The following is an 18,363-nucleotide window of genomic DNA, read 5'->3' on the forward strand; positions in this document are numbered from 1 at the left end:
TCGATTCAAATTCATCTCAATATCGATTGGATTCGTGGATAGTTCCTTATTTTCTTGAGTCTCAGACTTAGTGATTTCCTCATGAATCTTAGGATTGGTAAAATTATGGATTTCTTTATGAGATTCTTTTGCAATGTCATCTTTGTCACACCTCCTTTTTCACCTGCGCCCACAGGGGCATAGGGGAGTTTTTTCAATTAAAGGACAATCGAAACGGGATTTATTTATTTAATTCAGAATCGCCACTTGGGAGATTTATGGTGTCCCAAGTCACCGGTTGAATCCCGAATCGAGGAAAAGATTGACTCTGTATTACAGTCCACGAACCCGAAATCTGAGTAAGGAATTCTGTTAACCCGGGAGAAGGTGTTAGGCATTCCCGAGTTTCGTGGCTCTAGCACGGTTGCTCAACTGTTATATTTGGCTTAAATTATCTGATTTTAACAATTATGAATCTACGTGCGAATTTTAACCTTAACCATTTTTATTCATTTTTATTTTAAAAGAGAATTGCAACGTCATGAAAATGCGTCTCGAACTGCGCCACATAAATGCACCCGTCGTTTTTGACACATTCCGAATTTGTTGAGATTTGGATTTGGGTCACATAAATGTGCACCCGAGTTTAGGGAGGTAACATTATTAAAATACGCGCCTAAAGAGACTAACGCGTTATTATTTGGGGAAGACCGTGAAATTCACTAAACGACCCGTTCCTGAAATCTAAGGATTTAAATATATACATCTATCGAGGGCCCCGCAATTTAGGCATTTAGGCGAGGCTCGCCTTATTTTATTATTTTAAAGGTCCATCCTAAAACAATCTATAATTTTCTATTTAATTCATCTCTAAAATGAAAGCAGTCCTAGTTAATTAATGTGCGTGAAAGATCCGAAATTACATAACTCGATTTCAACAGTTAAGCCCCAGAGTTGAATGAAGAGGGCGGGACATTTTCAGTATACGACTAAAGTTTCATTTCATAGAAAATGGGCCACCTGAGCCCACAACGGCTCATACACCTAGCATCCTATCAATGGAACTTCCGTAGCCAAGGCAGGAATTATTTAGGCCTCAGGGATCATGACAATCCAACTTGATCAATGGTTGTAGGGGGGAGCTAATTTGCAGAATTAATCCTACTTGCATCAAACTCATAATTTCTAATTTTTGCACTCGAGCTTGACATCATTTTTAAGCTATTGTAGCACTGATTTTAACACACAGCTCAATTCTCATTTTTGTTTAGCACATAACTCACAATTGTTTGCTCATCCCTATTAGAGTAAAAATGGTATTACCTATAACTTACTTTAACGAATCACTTATCCAATAATGATTTAAATCACATATGGAGTCATGGATAATTTCAAATTCGAAACTAAACATACGTGGCTTGGACTAACGTGAATATGCACCTATTTGCTGTGATTTGCCTTTGATTTTTAGTGTGGCGAGCAATTAACCCAAACAATGAAACTATTTGACACTATGGACTTGATTTCAATAGAAATGAGCTACATATTAGAGTTAACAGTCCATCACAATTCAAAACAACTCAAATCGATTAAACAACAATCTTAATTATACATGTGCCTATTGTCCACAAGTGATAAAACAGTACATAGCATGTTAATAATCCAACTAGTTCCTTACAGGCGCATTAATACACAAATTTATCATATAAATCTTAAAGCTAACTGTATCATAATAAACTAAAAAACAATAAAGCTTTAATGGAAGTCAAACAGCAATTGCTTTTCCATTCCACTGAAGAAACTACATCAAAACAGGTTCAAATGTGTACCTGGAAAAATGCAACACAGGAAGAGGAGAAAGAATAGTCAACAGCAGTCAATACAACAGCAATACACCAGCAGCAGCAACTCAATCAATACTCCAAAAAAACCCAGAAAGGTTCTAAACTAACAGCAACAACAAATACCAAGACAAACAGACTCAACCAAGCTTGTATTAAACCAAAAACTGAACCAGTAGACCACTGAACCACTTAAGCAATCAAAAGGAATGAGAATCACTTTCCAGAATTCAAATTACATCTACGGATGCAATGAAACAGTATCTTTCTTTTTATTTCTGTTCTTAAACTCTCCAGCACTCTTTAAAAGAAACTGATCACTTTCAAAGCTCCCAAATGTTGTTCTTCTCCCTTCCTCCCAAAATTCTCTCCTTAAGGTCCTATTTATCCTGTTGCGGATCCTCTTTTGAAGTATATTTTAATCCCTTTTAGATCTATCCTTCACCTTTCCAAGTTGTACCTACTCTTGCACATGTATCCCTCAATTTTTTATCATTCTCCTCATGCTATTCTAATTTTTCACCCTTAAAGGCACTAGGCATGGTTCAGTTGTATTTCCTTTTCAGTTTTTTAATCAAAATCCCATGTTATTCTCTGATTTCCACTCTCTAAAGGTGCCAGACAGGGTGTCAGCTCTACTGCCTTTTCAATTCTTAATTAAAAACCCCTAAAGCCCCATAAAGCTTTGAATTATTATAACCAGGACAAACGATTCTTTAAAACATACTTGTCATGACATTAGCAAGAAACATTCAATAAACAAACCTATTTGATATTCGACTTCCGAAACAATTAATATAATTATTTCAAACGAGGAATCAGAACACCACGAGACACGAACATGCTGATTAAAACACAAGTTAACTGATTTGTATAAACCATGAAAATGAAAAATTAGAAATTTAATGATTCATATGGCAGGTGCAAACATCAGTAATTAAATACAGGGGTTGATTAACATATCCAAAATCAGAAAATAAGAACTAACAGAAACAACTAAATTGGACAGGGAAAACTAAAATTAACAAAATACGAATGGCTAAGCTAATCTAAAGCAAAGAAATGTGGTTCGAAGTAAATTGCAATTTTAACCAGAAAAATGAAACAATCAAATACATGTAGAAGAAAAGAGGGAGAAGCAGAGGTGAATCGAGTAAAACAGGAAGAAAGTGCCACAGGGGCTCACCGATTCAACTTTGAACTCACTTGGCGTCTTGACTCGTAGGGAACTGAGGATAATCATTTGTTCTTGTTAAGAACAAATAAAAATGACCGGCATCAGTTCCTGCAGTGAGTCGAATCTTCTTGGTATGGGAACACAGTCCTGAGTCGACGTATGCCACCAACTCATCGAGAACCGATTTTGAAACTTTAAGGCTCAGACTCAGATTTGAGATTCGAAAGAACATAGTAATATTCGAGGTAAAACAATGATGGATGGTGTATGAGGAGGTCAAGGTGGTTGTGGGGTGTGATTTTGGCGGTCATCAAAGAAGGTGAGGTTTTTGGCTGATTCTTTGATTGAAGATTCGAGAAGATGTAGTATGATTCGAGGTTAATGGAGTGTGGAATCGGAGAGGGGGGAGCAGGGTAGTTCAGGGGTGTTATTTTCATGGCCATCGGAGCCGGCGCCATCGGGTTTTCAGACGAAGGGAACGGGGGCGGCTAGGGTTTGGGGGGTCGTCTCTGAAGGGTCTGAGAGAGACGATGGGGCGGGGGGGGGGTTTGGTTTGGGGGGTGGGGCACGGTTTGGATCCCTTATATACATACGTGGGAATTGGATCCAAGCCGTTCGATCAAGTGAGATCAATGGCTTGGATCAATTCCCTTATAGGAAACGACGTCGTTTGGTTTCGTTGGGGGATTGGGTCGATCCGGGGACAAATGGGTCGGGTTGTGGGGATTGTGCTGAGGCGTTTGATCAAAATGATTCAACGGTTAGGATTTGTTGATCCTGAAACACCGTCGTTTTGATTGAGCGGATGGTGGGGTAAAGGCCGGGTATTGGGGTGTCCGAGTTGGGCTGTAAGGATTTGAGCCTTGGGGATTTAAATCAATTTGGGCCCAATTCCGATTTCTTTTTCTATTTTTGTTCTTTTCTACTTATTTCCTTTTTAATTCCTAAATTACAACCAAAATCCTAATTAAATCATAAAATCGACAATTAACTTAAAATATTAGCTCTTAATAATGATTGTCACACGAAATTAAACACCCATAAAGATAAAATCGTACAATTTGGACATTAAATGCTAAAAATGCAAAGTACATATTTTTGTGATTTTTCCATTTTGAAAAACAAACTTGATTGTTTAATTAATTCCTAAATTGTAAAATTAAATCCTAAATGCACATGCAACACATATTTTTGTATTTTTCTTAATTAAAGTAGAAATAAACATGCACAGAAAAAATACAAATAAATTATAAACAACACAAAACCATTTTATTTTGAATTTTTTGGAGTAGTTCTCATAGGGCAAAAATCACGTGCTCACAATCTTAATCATTTATTTTTCTTTTTCTAGGAGTTCAATCCTTAGAACCCTATAGTCCTCCACGCTTTAGGCGTGCTTTTGACTCATTAGCTATGACACTAGAAGAATGGCCAGCAAGGACATCAGTACGAATTGGAATATTCTCTGCATAGATATGTAATTTTGTTATCCTTTTCAGATCCATAAATGTGTTTGGTATTTGATTTGCTATTTTCTCTAAATGAATAATCTTTTGCACATCTTTTTTATAAATAAAGGCACGTGGATCAAGATGAGATAATGATGGATTGTTTCACAAAATTTTTCATTTGGTCTCACTATTTTCTCCCCTAATTTTGGGGAAAATATCTCATAGAATCGACAATCTGCAAATCGAGCAGTGAACAAATCTCCCGTTAATGTTTCGACGTAGTGAAAAATGGAGGGTGATTCAAACACAACATATATGCATAATCTTCTTTGGAGAACCATCTTGGTGCTATATGACTATGCTACAGGCACATATACTACACATCCAAATATTCTTAAATGGGATATGTTAGGTTCATGACCCAAAAATAATTGCAATGGAGAATATTTATGATAATTTGTCGGTTTGAGATGAACTAGCATTGCTGCATGCAAAATGGCATGGCCCCAGACAGAAGTGGGCAACCTCGTTTTCATGAGTACCAGTCTTGCTATCAATTGCGGACGTTTAATCAAAGACTCTGCAAGGACATTTTGAGTGTGAACATGAGCTATAGGATGTTCCACTTTTATCCCAATTAATAAGCAATAATCATTAAATGTTTGGGATGAAAACTCAGCAGCCTAAACATTAGGCTTAATTGGAGGAACTGTGCCCATAATTGAATTATTTGTGCCATTAAATTTTCAAATGCGAGGTTGCGAGATGACAATAGGAACACATGAGACCATCCATAATATGCATCTACTGTAACCATAAAATATATAAACGACCCACTAGGTAGGTGAATAGGTCCACAGATATTCCATTGTATGCGTTTAAAAAGCGCAGGGGACTCAATCCTAACCTTTATTAGTGACGGTCTAATAATTAATTTACCTTGATAACAAGTAGTACAAGAAAATTTATTATTTAAAAAAATCTTTACATTCTTTAATTGTCACGACCCAAACCCAACCCTTCGTGATGGCGCCTATCGTGGAACTAGGCCAGCCTCAACTCAACGAAAAACCAACCACAATACTAAAATTTAGAATATTTGCGGAAGAGTACTTTTATCATTTAATAAAATAGACTGTTCATAACATAAGCAAAATCTATAACATGATTCAACCAGCCCAAAACCAGGGTGTCACGGAGAACATGATCGACTAGAGAAATAACATAGTCTACTATAATATTTACTGAATACCACTTAAACACAACTAGAGTAAAGAAAGAGGGTCAAGATCTGCGAACGCTATGCAGATACCTCAACAATATCCCAAGCCTGCAACCTCGATCAATGATTGCCAATAGGACCGAAAGTACCTGGATCTGCACACAAGGTGCAGGGGGTAACGTGAGTACACCAACTCAGTAAGTAACAAATCTAACATATGGACTGATAGGTAGTGATGAACTCAACCTCATCAAACATAACAGAAATAACGTATAGAAACGTAAGCATGCTTTCAGTTAAATAAACCGCTCGAACAGTAAAACAGAGCAGGTATGAACAAGGTAAAGAAGTGTAACTCTGTTACATCTACATGCCAATGCACATGCTGTATGAAATGCACCATGCTGAGTTCCTCATGTGCCCACAATCTCAAATGCTCGTCCACTCAGTACTGTATATGGCTCATACGGCCCAGGGAAGATCCAGCTTAGAATATATACATCTCTGACAGCAGTCACTCAGTACTAAGGAAGGACAATCCAGCCTATGGAGAAGATCCATCTCCAAATAATAATAATAACAACCTCACAACCACTCGGTACTGTATATGGCTCACAAGGCCCAGGGAAGATCCATCTCGGATTATATACACATCACAGACCATCAGTCTCCAATACCGAGGAACAGGCCAATCCAGCGGCGTGCAGCCCGACTCATAATTGTCACTCATAATCAAGCTCTCGGCCTCACTCATTCATCACTCTCCAGTCTCTCCCACGGGCTCACAATGCCATGAAAACTAGCCCGGAATAATGATATGATGTGCAAATAAATAACAGCCGAGAATTGAGATGTGATATGAAATGCATGAACATGACTGAGTACAGAATATTAATGAAATCAGTGAGATGACAGCAAGAAACGACCACTAGGTGTCCCAACAGTATCAGCGTAAAGCTCTAGCATGATTTACAGTCCATTTACGTCATCACATAAAGAAACACATATATCAACAAGATAGAATTACTAATCGGTGCCATGGAATGAACCAGGTCACAATTCTTACAGTGCACGCCCGCACGCCCGTCACTTGGCATGTGAGTCACCTCAACACCATCATATAGCATATAGTTCGGGGTTTAGAACCCTCAGAACCAAGTTTGGAAGCGCTACTTACCTCCAACCAAGCAAACTCCTACTCTGATATGCCTTTGCCTTCCAAATCGAACTCTGGATGCTCCAAATCTAGCCATAAACAATTCTATACAATCAACACGAGCTAAAGGAATAAATCCCATAAGAAAATGCTAAGCTTAAGACCAAAAGTCACAAAATCCGACAACTCATTCGATTACGAGACTAACCATATTAGTTTCACTCAAATCCGGCTCCAAATCAACATTCAAATCTCAAAATTTTATTTTATGAAATTTCCACAATTTTCACCTCAAAGTACTAATCAAATGATGAAATCAGTGATATGTTCATGTATATTAACCAAATCCGAGTTAGAATCACTTACCCCGATGAATTTCTTGAAAAAACCCTTGAACAATCGCCACAAACCGAGCTCTCTAGGTCCAAAATGTGAAATAATGCCCTAAACCCCGTTTATATAGTGCAGTCTCTGATTTCCACTACGTGGTCAGCGAAAATCCAAGCGCGACCGCGAAAATCCAACACCACGGTCGCGAAAAAGTAGTGCGGCCCGCGCTTTTGGTGGCTGCACTGACAGGCCTTAGTGTTTTGGCCATACTTTTCTCTACAGATGTCCAAATTATGATTTCTTTACCTTTCTAGAAACTAGACACGAAGGGCTACAATTTTTATTTTTTGAATCATCTCAAACTTCCTTGTAGATTAAAAGATATAGGCTTCCGAAGTCGGACTAGCAGATCTGCAGAACTTCCCTGGAGTGCCTCTGCGACAAAATTTTCGTTGTTCATGCCCCCTCCTTCGCGGTCAGCGAAATTTCACTTAGGTCTGCGCTTTCAAGGCACCAAAACCATGTCGGAGTTCCGAAAATGCCCGGACTCGCTCAAAACTTACCCAAAACACACCCGAGGCCTCCGGAACCTCAATCAAAGGCACCAACAAGTTATATATCAATATACGAACTTAGTCGAACCCCCAGAACTCTAAAAACAACATCAAAATACCAAATTAACCTCGGATTCAAGCCTAAGAACTTCTAAACCTCCAAGTTCTGCAAACGATGCCGAAACATATCAAACCCCATCTGAATAACCTCAAATTTTGCACACACGTCACAAAAGACACTATGAACCTATTTCAATTCGTGGAATTCCATTCCGACTCCAATATCAAATTTTCCACTGCCGCCCGGAATCATCAAATTTCCAATTTGGCTAATTCAAGCCTAATTCTACCACGGACCTCCAAACTACATTCCGGACGCGCTCCTAAGTCCAAAATTACCTACAGGAGCTGACGGAACCATCAAAATTCACATTTGAGATCGAATACTAAAAAGTCAAAACTTGGTCAAACCTTTCAAATTTAAAGCTTCTAGCTAAGAATCATTCCCCCAAATCAAATTCTGGATAAACTGAAAACCAAAATCGACGATTCACTTAAGTCATAATACATCATACGGATATACTCATGCCCTCAAATAACCGAGCAAAGTGCAATTGCTCAAAACGACTGATCGGGTTGTTACATCTTTCCCCACTTAAACATACGTTCATCCTCGAACGTGCCCAGAGTGGTTTCAAAAGCCATCAAATTGCTGTATATTCTCACTCTGTGCATACCCTGGGGTGATCCCACGTCACCCTATCCCATATAGGTCTGATAACACAGCATGACTGAAATTTCTTAATCCAACCTAGCCCATAACCTTAAAATCCAATTTCCACATCCGAAATTTCCTATAAGATTAGAATCTCGCATCCACACACGGTATAAGTCTGAACAAGTTGGAATCATAACCCAAGATGTAGTCACATGATATACCACATAATTCAAACACTCATAGCGATAATTTCTAATCACAGTAGTTGCTCAAGACAACCCAATACCGGTAATAAACCTCTTATCAAATAAAGCCTCGTTCTAACACCTTCATATACTGCCAAATGATGAAAAAAACACTCAAAAACTCATAACCATTAGTCATATCAACAAGTCATAGAGCTCCCTCTTCTCCGACAGGAATTATAGTAGGTTTCTAAGCCGACTTTCGAGATAATCCTTCTAACCAAGCTGTAGTCAATTCTGATAGTATTCATTCTAAGTCCAATGACCTCATCTCATCCAACACGACCACCCTGGTGACATGACGCATCAATACAACCCAGGGCCATAACATGAAAATGACTCAAACGAGAAAACTGCCCCGCCAGCTTAACAAGTACCAACACAACCATGCTAAGAGCCTAGCACACATCTGTAGAACTAAAACTCACGAATCTAACACAAAGGGTAGTACCTCTACATAACTCCGCTAAATTGGGCGATCCTATCCAAACGTTGGTCTGTATTGTATACCTCGAGCCACCTTGCTCAAAATCAATAACCACACGAAATTCGACATCAAGTACCTAAAGTGCATTACCATAACTATGGAGCAAATAACCCAATACCATAATCTGTAAAGAACATAGCCAATGCACAATCAATCATGCAATACCCAAATACTTATCTCGCTCAAATTCTGCTATAAAGCTCAAATTGAACCGCACCATATGTGCACATAACCAACAAATCACAACTCCTCATAACACAGAAGAGTAACTCATAGATCACTCCAGAACACGAATAAGCTCAATAACAATCGAATGGCACATCCCTAAACAATAGCAGTTTGGAGTCAACAAATCCGACCTGGTGCAGAACACACATCCATGTTGGGCCTGCCAATGAACCCTAAATCAACTCTGGTCACCCACAACAGATAAATAACCCTCCGAAAGTCCACAGTGGCTGAATCACAACACACACTACCCCTTGAGTAACCTTAGCTATATTTTCACTGTCCACAACCACGAAACAATCTACTCACGAAAACTCTCAGTCTCCAAATCCATAGAACATATGAATCACCATCTCTGGCTCAACTCCACCGCCTGAATGTCCATACTTCTCCAATTACACGATCATCCCACAAGGAATACTTTTGAAATTTTTCTGTGCCACAAGGCAAAATCTGAACTTTAGCAATCGATCAAATAAGAGAGTGCCGCAATACCAATGAAGTATCCATAACTCAAACACTTCTCCCCTTTCTGAATGTATACTCTCATTAAACCATACCAATTAGTAATATCATTTACCTCATCATTTGAAACTGTCTATATTGCCTAAGAATTTATGACCTTCCTTTAAGAACAGAATCGTGACCTTACTCATGCAAATCTCAATTCTACACAATATACTGCATATACCATCCCATCCTATGATAAATGTGAGAACTTCATAAATCCACTCTGAGTCACAAGCAACTACGTACTCACCTAACCAAGAACTTACCATTTGATCCCACCAAGGAGAAAATCACTATACATCACATGCTCCTCACGCCAGTAAAAACTACGCATCTCTAACCATGGTAGAAACCATCAAGAACTCTCTGAACCCCATTGGCACAAAACCAAACCGTCAGGATTGAATCCTTCTAACTCAGCCAAGCTATGCAGGCCACTAAAAACCCAATGGCATTGCCACAAAACACCTGTAGAAACTCATTACCTCATACACACCCAAAGAACTAATCATACCCATTATCATGCCGATCCAACCTACTACCAAGATGTCCTATCTATCCGAGTCCTTTTTGAATTACCTCCAAATTGATACTTCTTTTCGCAATAATACCACAATTTTCAACCCCGACTCACCACACGAGACCCTAAAATAAAACCATACCGCCCTAGGCTCATAAGTTGTTGAATACTCTCTTAAATATCTCCAAAAGTACCACATTCAAAATACTTACCATGAAGAGACTTCCTGTGAATCTAAAGTCATCACCTTCACCCTCCTGATACTGATATGTAGAATCTATAATGATATAAAAATGCCACAAGTCTTGACACCATCCAATGTAAACCTCAGTTTCTAACCAATTACACATCCTGACGATCCCCGATTGTTACAATAAATCTTGAATCCATTAGAACCATTCCCGAGAGTCATCCACTCTACTTAGGTCTCATTTAACTGATCAAATGAACCGAACGACTGTGTTCCATTAGTACAGCAATACCTAAGGAAGTAACCTATTCTTCTAAGCCGCCGAGCGATTTCCTACTTCATACACATTACATCCCTTCAAACAACAACTAAATCATCCAATGTTTCTCATATACCTATAAAGCATAACACAACCCTTATCCAAAATTTCCTTTACTCGAGTCATCCTTGACCTCAACCTCTGTAAGCCACAACTGATTTACTAGTATACCTCAAATTGAAACCAATACAACACATAACCGTACAACCAACTGATCTATAGCAGACTCCCCCACTTGGCTCAAAGCCATAGATCAAAACGCACAATACTCACGATGCCCATACTCTATTACTACCATAGTTCCATAGTGAGATTCAGCTAAATCCTTCATAAGCTCATGCAACACAACCCATCTAATACCTCAAATTATTTGCAAATCTCACATTCACCCTCGTAACAGTCAAGCCAACTCTCATACACGATCCAAACTCGAACTGCAACACATATAATTCACTGGTAAAAGAAGACTCACTACAAAACAACATAGGGATCACACACCCTCAGGACACCCTGCAGAAGATAACCCACCTGCTTTGCCTCAAACTAACATCTCTTTATACCCTTCCACTGTCATAAACATCAGGCAATCACTTAATCCTCCTGAGTCTGAACTCATAACACAACATGAAGATCTACCTCACTCCACAACTAAACTACATGAGAGGTCCTTCAACACCCCCATAGCTCGAGGCCATACGCCAACTCAAGACAGGAGTCAAACACCCAAATAATCCTTGCTACATCTCCATCAAACTCTTCTTATCACATTCGAACAATCTGAACACATCTCGCAATCAAATCATACTCACCCCATAGTCATCCAATCACAAATCCCACCAATAAGAACACAAACAGACATATAAGTCCCTAATGCACATGCTCACACAATCGAAATCTCAGTACTCAAGCCAAAGACAAAACCCGGCCTCAAGTCCTCCAAAACGGCCCATCATCGACATGCCAAAATCACATCTCGCACCTCAACTATGAAACTCACAAGCCATCGATGCACAACTGATACCTAGCGCTTAATTGCACATACGAATGCGTGGAAGGAATTCAAAGGGTTACACTTCATGTTAAATCAATGTCGCACGATAAGAATTCAAGAATGTGAAGTTTCCTAAAGGTTTTGCAGCCTATCGAACATAAGTACAGACGTCTCTGTACCGATCCGCAAGACTCTACTAAACCTGCTCGTGACTCGTGAGACCTATGTAACCTAGGCTCTGATACCAACTTGACACGACCCAAACCCAACCTGTCGCGATGGCGCCTATCGTGGAACTAGGCCAGCCTTAACTCAATGAAAGACCAACCACAATACTAAAATTTAGAATATTTGTGAAAGAGTACTTTTATCATTTAAAAAATAGACTATTCATAACATAAGCAAAATCCATAACACGATTAAATTAGCCTAAAATCAGGGTGTCACGAAATACATGAGCGTCTAGAAAAATAACATAGTCTACTGCAATGTTTACTGAATACCACTAAAACACAACTAGAATAAAGAAGGAGGGTCAAGATCTGTGAACGTCATGTAGATACCTCAACAATCTCCCAAGCCTGCAACCTCGATCAATGGCTGCCACTGGGGCCGAAAGTACCTGGATTTGCACATAAGGTGTAGGGGGTAACGTGAGTACACCAACTCAGTAAGTAACAAGTCCAACCTACGGACTAATAGGTAGTGACGAACTCAACCTCATCAAAGATAACAGAAATAACGTACAAAAACATAGGCATGATTTCAGTTAAATAAATAGCTCGAACAGTAAAACAAAGCAAGTATGAATAAGGTAAAGAAGTGTAGCTCTGCTACATCTACATGCCAATGCACATGTTGTATGAAATGCACCATGCTGAGTGCCTCATGTGACTACAATCTCATATGCTCATCCACTCACTATTGTATATGCTCATGCGGCCCAGGAAAGATCCATCCCGGAATATATACATCTCTGACAGCAATCACTCAGTACTGAGGACAGCCAATCCAGCCTATGGAGAAGATCCATCTCTAGATAATAATAATAATAACAACCTCACAATCACTCGGTAATGTATATGGCTCACAAGGCCCAGGGAAGATCCATCCCGGAATATATACACATCATAGACCATCAGTCTCCAGTACCGAGGAATAGGCCAATCCAGCCTTATGGAAAAGATCCATCTCCATACCAAGGGAAGATCCATCCCTGAATATAATCAACCGCACTCACTGGGGGTGTGTTACAGACTCTAGAGGGGCTCTTTCAGCCCAAGCGCTATCACAAGCCAACGAAGGCATATATCAATAATCCGTTGCAACGTGCAGCCCGACCCGTAACTGTCACTCATAATCAGGCTCTCGGCCTCACTTAGTCATCACTCTCCAGTCTCTCCCACGGGCTCACAATTCCATGAAAACTAGCCCAGGACAATGATATGATGTGCAAATAAATAACAGTTGAGACTGAGATGTGATATGAAATGCATGAACATGATTGAGTACAAAATATCAATAAAATCAGCGAGATGACAGCAAGAAACGACCACTAGGTGTCCCAACAGTATCGACGTAAAGCCATAGCATGATTTATAGTCCACTTACTTCATCACATGAAGAAACATAGATATCAACAAGATAGAATTACTAATCGGTGCCATGGAATGAACCAGGTCACAATTCTTACGGTGCACGCCAGTCACTTGGTATGTGCGTCACCTCAATACCATCATATAGCACATAGGTCGGGGTTTCGAACCCTTAGAACCAATTTTGGAAGAGTTACTTAACTCTGACCAAGCAAACTCCTACTATGCTACGCCTTTGCCTTCCAAATCGAACTCCGGAGGCTCCGAATCTAGCCATAAACAATTTGATACAACCAACACGAGCTAAAGGAATCAATCCCATAAAAAATGCTAAGCTTAAGACTAAAAGTAAAAAAAAAGTCAACTAAAAAACTGGGCCCCGATCCCATGTCTCGAAATCCGACCAAAGTCATAAAATTCGATAACCCATTCGATTACGAGACTAACCATACTAGTTTCACTCAAATCCGACTCCAAATCGACATTCAAATCTCAAAAATTTATTTTATGAAATTTCTATAATTTTCCCCAAATTTCCACCTCAAAGTACTAACTAAATGATGAAATCAGTGATATGGTCATGTATATTAACCAAATTCAAGCTAGAATCACTTACCCCGATGAATTTCTTAAAAAAACCTCGAAAAATCGCCACAAAACCGAGCTCCCTAGGTCCAAAATATGAAATAATACCCTAAACCACGTTTATAAAGTGCACTCTCTAATCTCCACTACACGGTCCGCGAAAATCCAAGCGCGGTTGCAAAAATTCAACCACCGTGATCGCGAAAAAGTAGCGCGGTCCGCGCTTCTGGTGGCTGCACTGACAGGCCTTAGTATTTTGGCCATAACTTTCTCTACATATGTCAAAACGATTATTTATTTATTTTTCTAGAAACTAGATACGAAGGGCTATAATTTTTGTTTTTGAATCATCTCAAAATTCCTTATAGATCAAAAGATATAGGCTTCCAAAGTCGGACCAGCGGATCTGCAAAACTTCCCTAGAGCGCCTCCGCGACCAAATTTTCGCTGTCCGCGCCCCCTCCTCCGGGATTCGTGAATTTTTGCCTAGGTTCGCATTTTCAAGGCACCAGAACCATGCCGGAGTTCCGAAAATGCCCGGACTCCCTCTAAACTCACCTAAAACACACCCAAGGCCTCTAGAACCTCAATCAAAGGACAACGAGTTATATATCAATGTACGAACGTAGTCGAATCCTCGAGAATCTCAAAACAACATCAAAGTACCAAATTAACCTCAGATTCAAGCCTAAGAACTTCTAAACTTCCAAGTTCTGCAAACGATGCCGAAACATATCAAACCTTGTCCGAATAACCTCAAATTTTGCACACACATCACAAAAGATACTACAAACCTACTCCAATTCTCGGAATTTCATTCCGACTCCGATATCAAATTTTCCACTTCCGTCCGGGAATCACCAAATTTTCAATTTGGCCAAATCAAGCCTAATTTTACCACGGACCTCCAAACTACATTCCAGATGCGCTCCCAAGTCCAAAATCACCGACCGGAGCTGACGGAACCATCAAAATTCACATCCGAGATCGAATACTAAAAATTCAAAACTTGGTCAAACCTTTCAAATTTAAAGCTTCTAGCTGAGAATCATTCTCCCAAATCAAATTCCGGATAACCTGAAAACCAAAACCGACGATTCACATAAGTCATATACATCATACGGATATACTCATGCCCTCAAACAACCGAGTAAAGTGCAATTGCTCAAAACGACCAGTCAGGTCGTTATATTAATGGATGCCCATTTGAGTTTTCTATAATTTGTCTCATCATAATTGATCCAGGATGTCCCAATCGATCATGCTAAAGTACAAAAGTATTGGAATCAGTAACCTTTTGGTTTATGATAGAATGTGCCTCAATTGCACTCATTCATGTCCATTACAGGCCACAAGACAAAGAAGGGAACTTCTCAATAACCTTTTTTTGGCGTGAGACATTCTTTGTAATGATGAGATATTCAAGATTATTCTCATCTATTATCTCAGTATGATATTCATTTCGGCTAATATCTTTAAAACTCAACAAGTTCCTCCTGGACTTGGAGGAGAATATTGTATTATCTGTGATAAGTATTGTTCTCCTAGGCAGAGTAATAGTAGCTCTTCCAGAGCCTTCAATTAAATTACTATTATCATAAATTATAGTAACATCTGCCTTACACATACTTAAATAAGAGAAATATTTCATGTCTTTGAATATTGTATTTATCGTACATGACGCAATTAAACAAATATTTTTACAATTGAACTTTGATCCAAGTTTCCTCTGAGAAATATCCATATTCGCTTTCTATGGTTTGACATACAAAAAGAAATATACGAATAAATATTAGTATTTTCAGAGAAAAGGAAAAAAAACAAAGTTAAATCAATGATTCAATAATGACTTTTTAATGCAATTTCGAGTAAACTTTGATTAAGATACAAATAATTATGTAGCTAAAAATAATTCAATTATAATTACACTACACATATGACTAATACAACTGCAGCAAATTTATTTGCATGTATAAGTTATTTACTATCTATTCTTCTAGCTTATGAGCCACAAAAGTATTAGTTCTTCATATAACTCTGAATAGGTTGTGCACAATATTTTGCAAGTAGCCTAACAAGATGCTAAACTTTTATCTATAAGAAACCTAAGAATACTTTAGGGCAAAACAGAGAACGTAACAAGACTTAGATAAATACTTTTAATGTAAATAGTAGTGCTAGAATTTTTCACGCGGAATGTCGCTGGTATTTGCATAGTGAAAAACAAATTGTAGCTTGTAAGACATCTATTCTCAAGACTGGAGCAAAATATGCTGATACAAATATTGTCAACTAAATATTAACCAAAATTCATAAAAATATAGTTCAGAAGTTGTTATCGATAGAAGTCGATATATAAGAGGCATATTTAATGATTGTATATATGCAATTGTATAAATAAATCAACAATCAAAAGAAATCGACTTTAAATATGCTTCAACGACTTTAATGATTGTATATAGGTGGGCAGAAACTTTTAATGAAAAAATTTATCATAACAACTACCAGAAATTCAAGATTTAGAAGAGGGACTCATTACCCAACTTTAATTGCATGGTAATAAACAAGGGAACATGATTTAAATACTAAAACTGTATTTAATAAAAACAAACTAACACTATTCATAGAACAAATAATACTAATTCACACTAATGACTATTACTCATGTAAAGAATTGTGATTACATGATGTTTATTCACTGGCTACTACAAATAGGCAAAAAAAAAAAAAAACTACACAATCATCTTTAACTACGGATCCGGCACCGATCAAGTGGTCTATTTTTCGATCAGGGTGCTCAAAGAAGTCTTCCACATCCAAATGGGTGATGTCAAATTTATTATGAGAGACAAAATTAGATTCAGGACCTTTATTCTTTAGAGATGCTTGGTAAAGCTCAACCAAATGTTTTGGTGTACGATAAATATTTGCCCAATGCCCTTTTTCACCGCAACAATAGTATTCAGTTTCTGAACCTTTTGCTTTTGGCTTCTCATCTTTCCTTTTCTACTTTTGGTGATTATTTTTCTTCGGGGGATCATTAACACCGGGAAAATTTCTTCCTTCGCCATAGTCACGACCACGAATAGGGCCATGACTTTTTCCACGCTTAGCATAACGGGAATACACCCCATTCACTTCGGGCAATGGTGTAGACCCAGTGGGTCGATTATCGTGATTTCTCATGAGCAACTCATTGTTTCGTTCAACCACAAGGAGAAAAGAAATCAACTTAGAGTACTTCTTGAAATCTTTTTTCTCGATATTGTTATTTTAGGACCATATTGGAGGCATGAGACGTTGTGAACGTTTTTTCAAGTATATCATATTCAGTAATATTATCTCCACAGAGCTTCAACTTAGAATTAATTTTGAACATCGCCGAATTACGTTTAGAAACAGACTTAGAGTCGTTTGGATAGGTTAAAAAGTGGCTTTTCAACAGAAATAACTTTTAAGCGAAAAGCAATAAGTTGGGGTTGCCCAGCTTATTGATTTTGCCCTATTTTAAGCAGTTTTTAACTTATTTTACGTACTTTTTGACTTTGTTAAACATAAAAAAAAAACTAAAAAGAGCTTAAAAGCTGATTTGACTAGCTTAAAAGTCAATCCAAACACCCTTTTAAATTCTTGGAGCCTCATAGGAGTCCAATCATATCGTGCTTGTGGAAGTGTGACCAACTTTAAAGTTGTCATATCTTTCCTTTAAGCCATTCCACAAAACAAGTATATCTTTGACTATGAGATATTTTATTTTTAATCCTTCATCATGATGATGGCGCAAGAAAATCAAGGTGTCATGACCCTAAAATCGACCCGTCGTGATGGCACATATCGTGAAACTAGGCCAGCCGACACAATTCTCAAATCAAACCATTTTTCTATAAAAGTCATTTTAAGCCATTAATTTAACAAGAAAATCCCATAATAAAGGTCTAAATAGCCAGTGTGGAAAATATATCACAAGTCCGATATCGGGGTGTCACAAGTCACGAGCATCTACTAAGGTCTGAATACAACGAAGAATCTGAAAATATACTATAACATGCTAAGGAAGATAAGAGGGAGAGAGAGAGAGAGCAGGTTGCGAACACCGGGCAGCTACCTTGCTATCTCCGATGAATCTACCACTGAGTGATTAACACCCGCTACCGGGTTCAGAGTGCAGGGAATAATGTAAGTACGGCAACTCAGTAAGTAATAAAAGTAAATGAAAGTTGAGCAGTAAGAAAACATGTAAACCACGTCATAACGCTACAGCAAAT

Source organism: Nicotiana tabacum, chromosome 18 (assembly GCF_000715075.1).
Source record: "Nicotiana tabacum cultivar K326 chromosome 18, ASM71507v2, whole genome shotgun sequence".
In the NCBI taxonomy this organism is placed as follows: Eukaryota; Viridiplantae; Streptophyta; class Magnoliopsida; order Solanales; family Solanaceae; genus Nicotiana; species Nicotiana tabacum.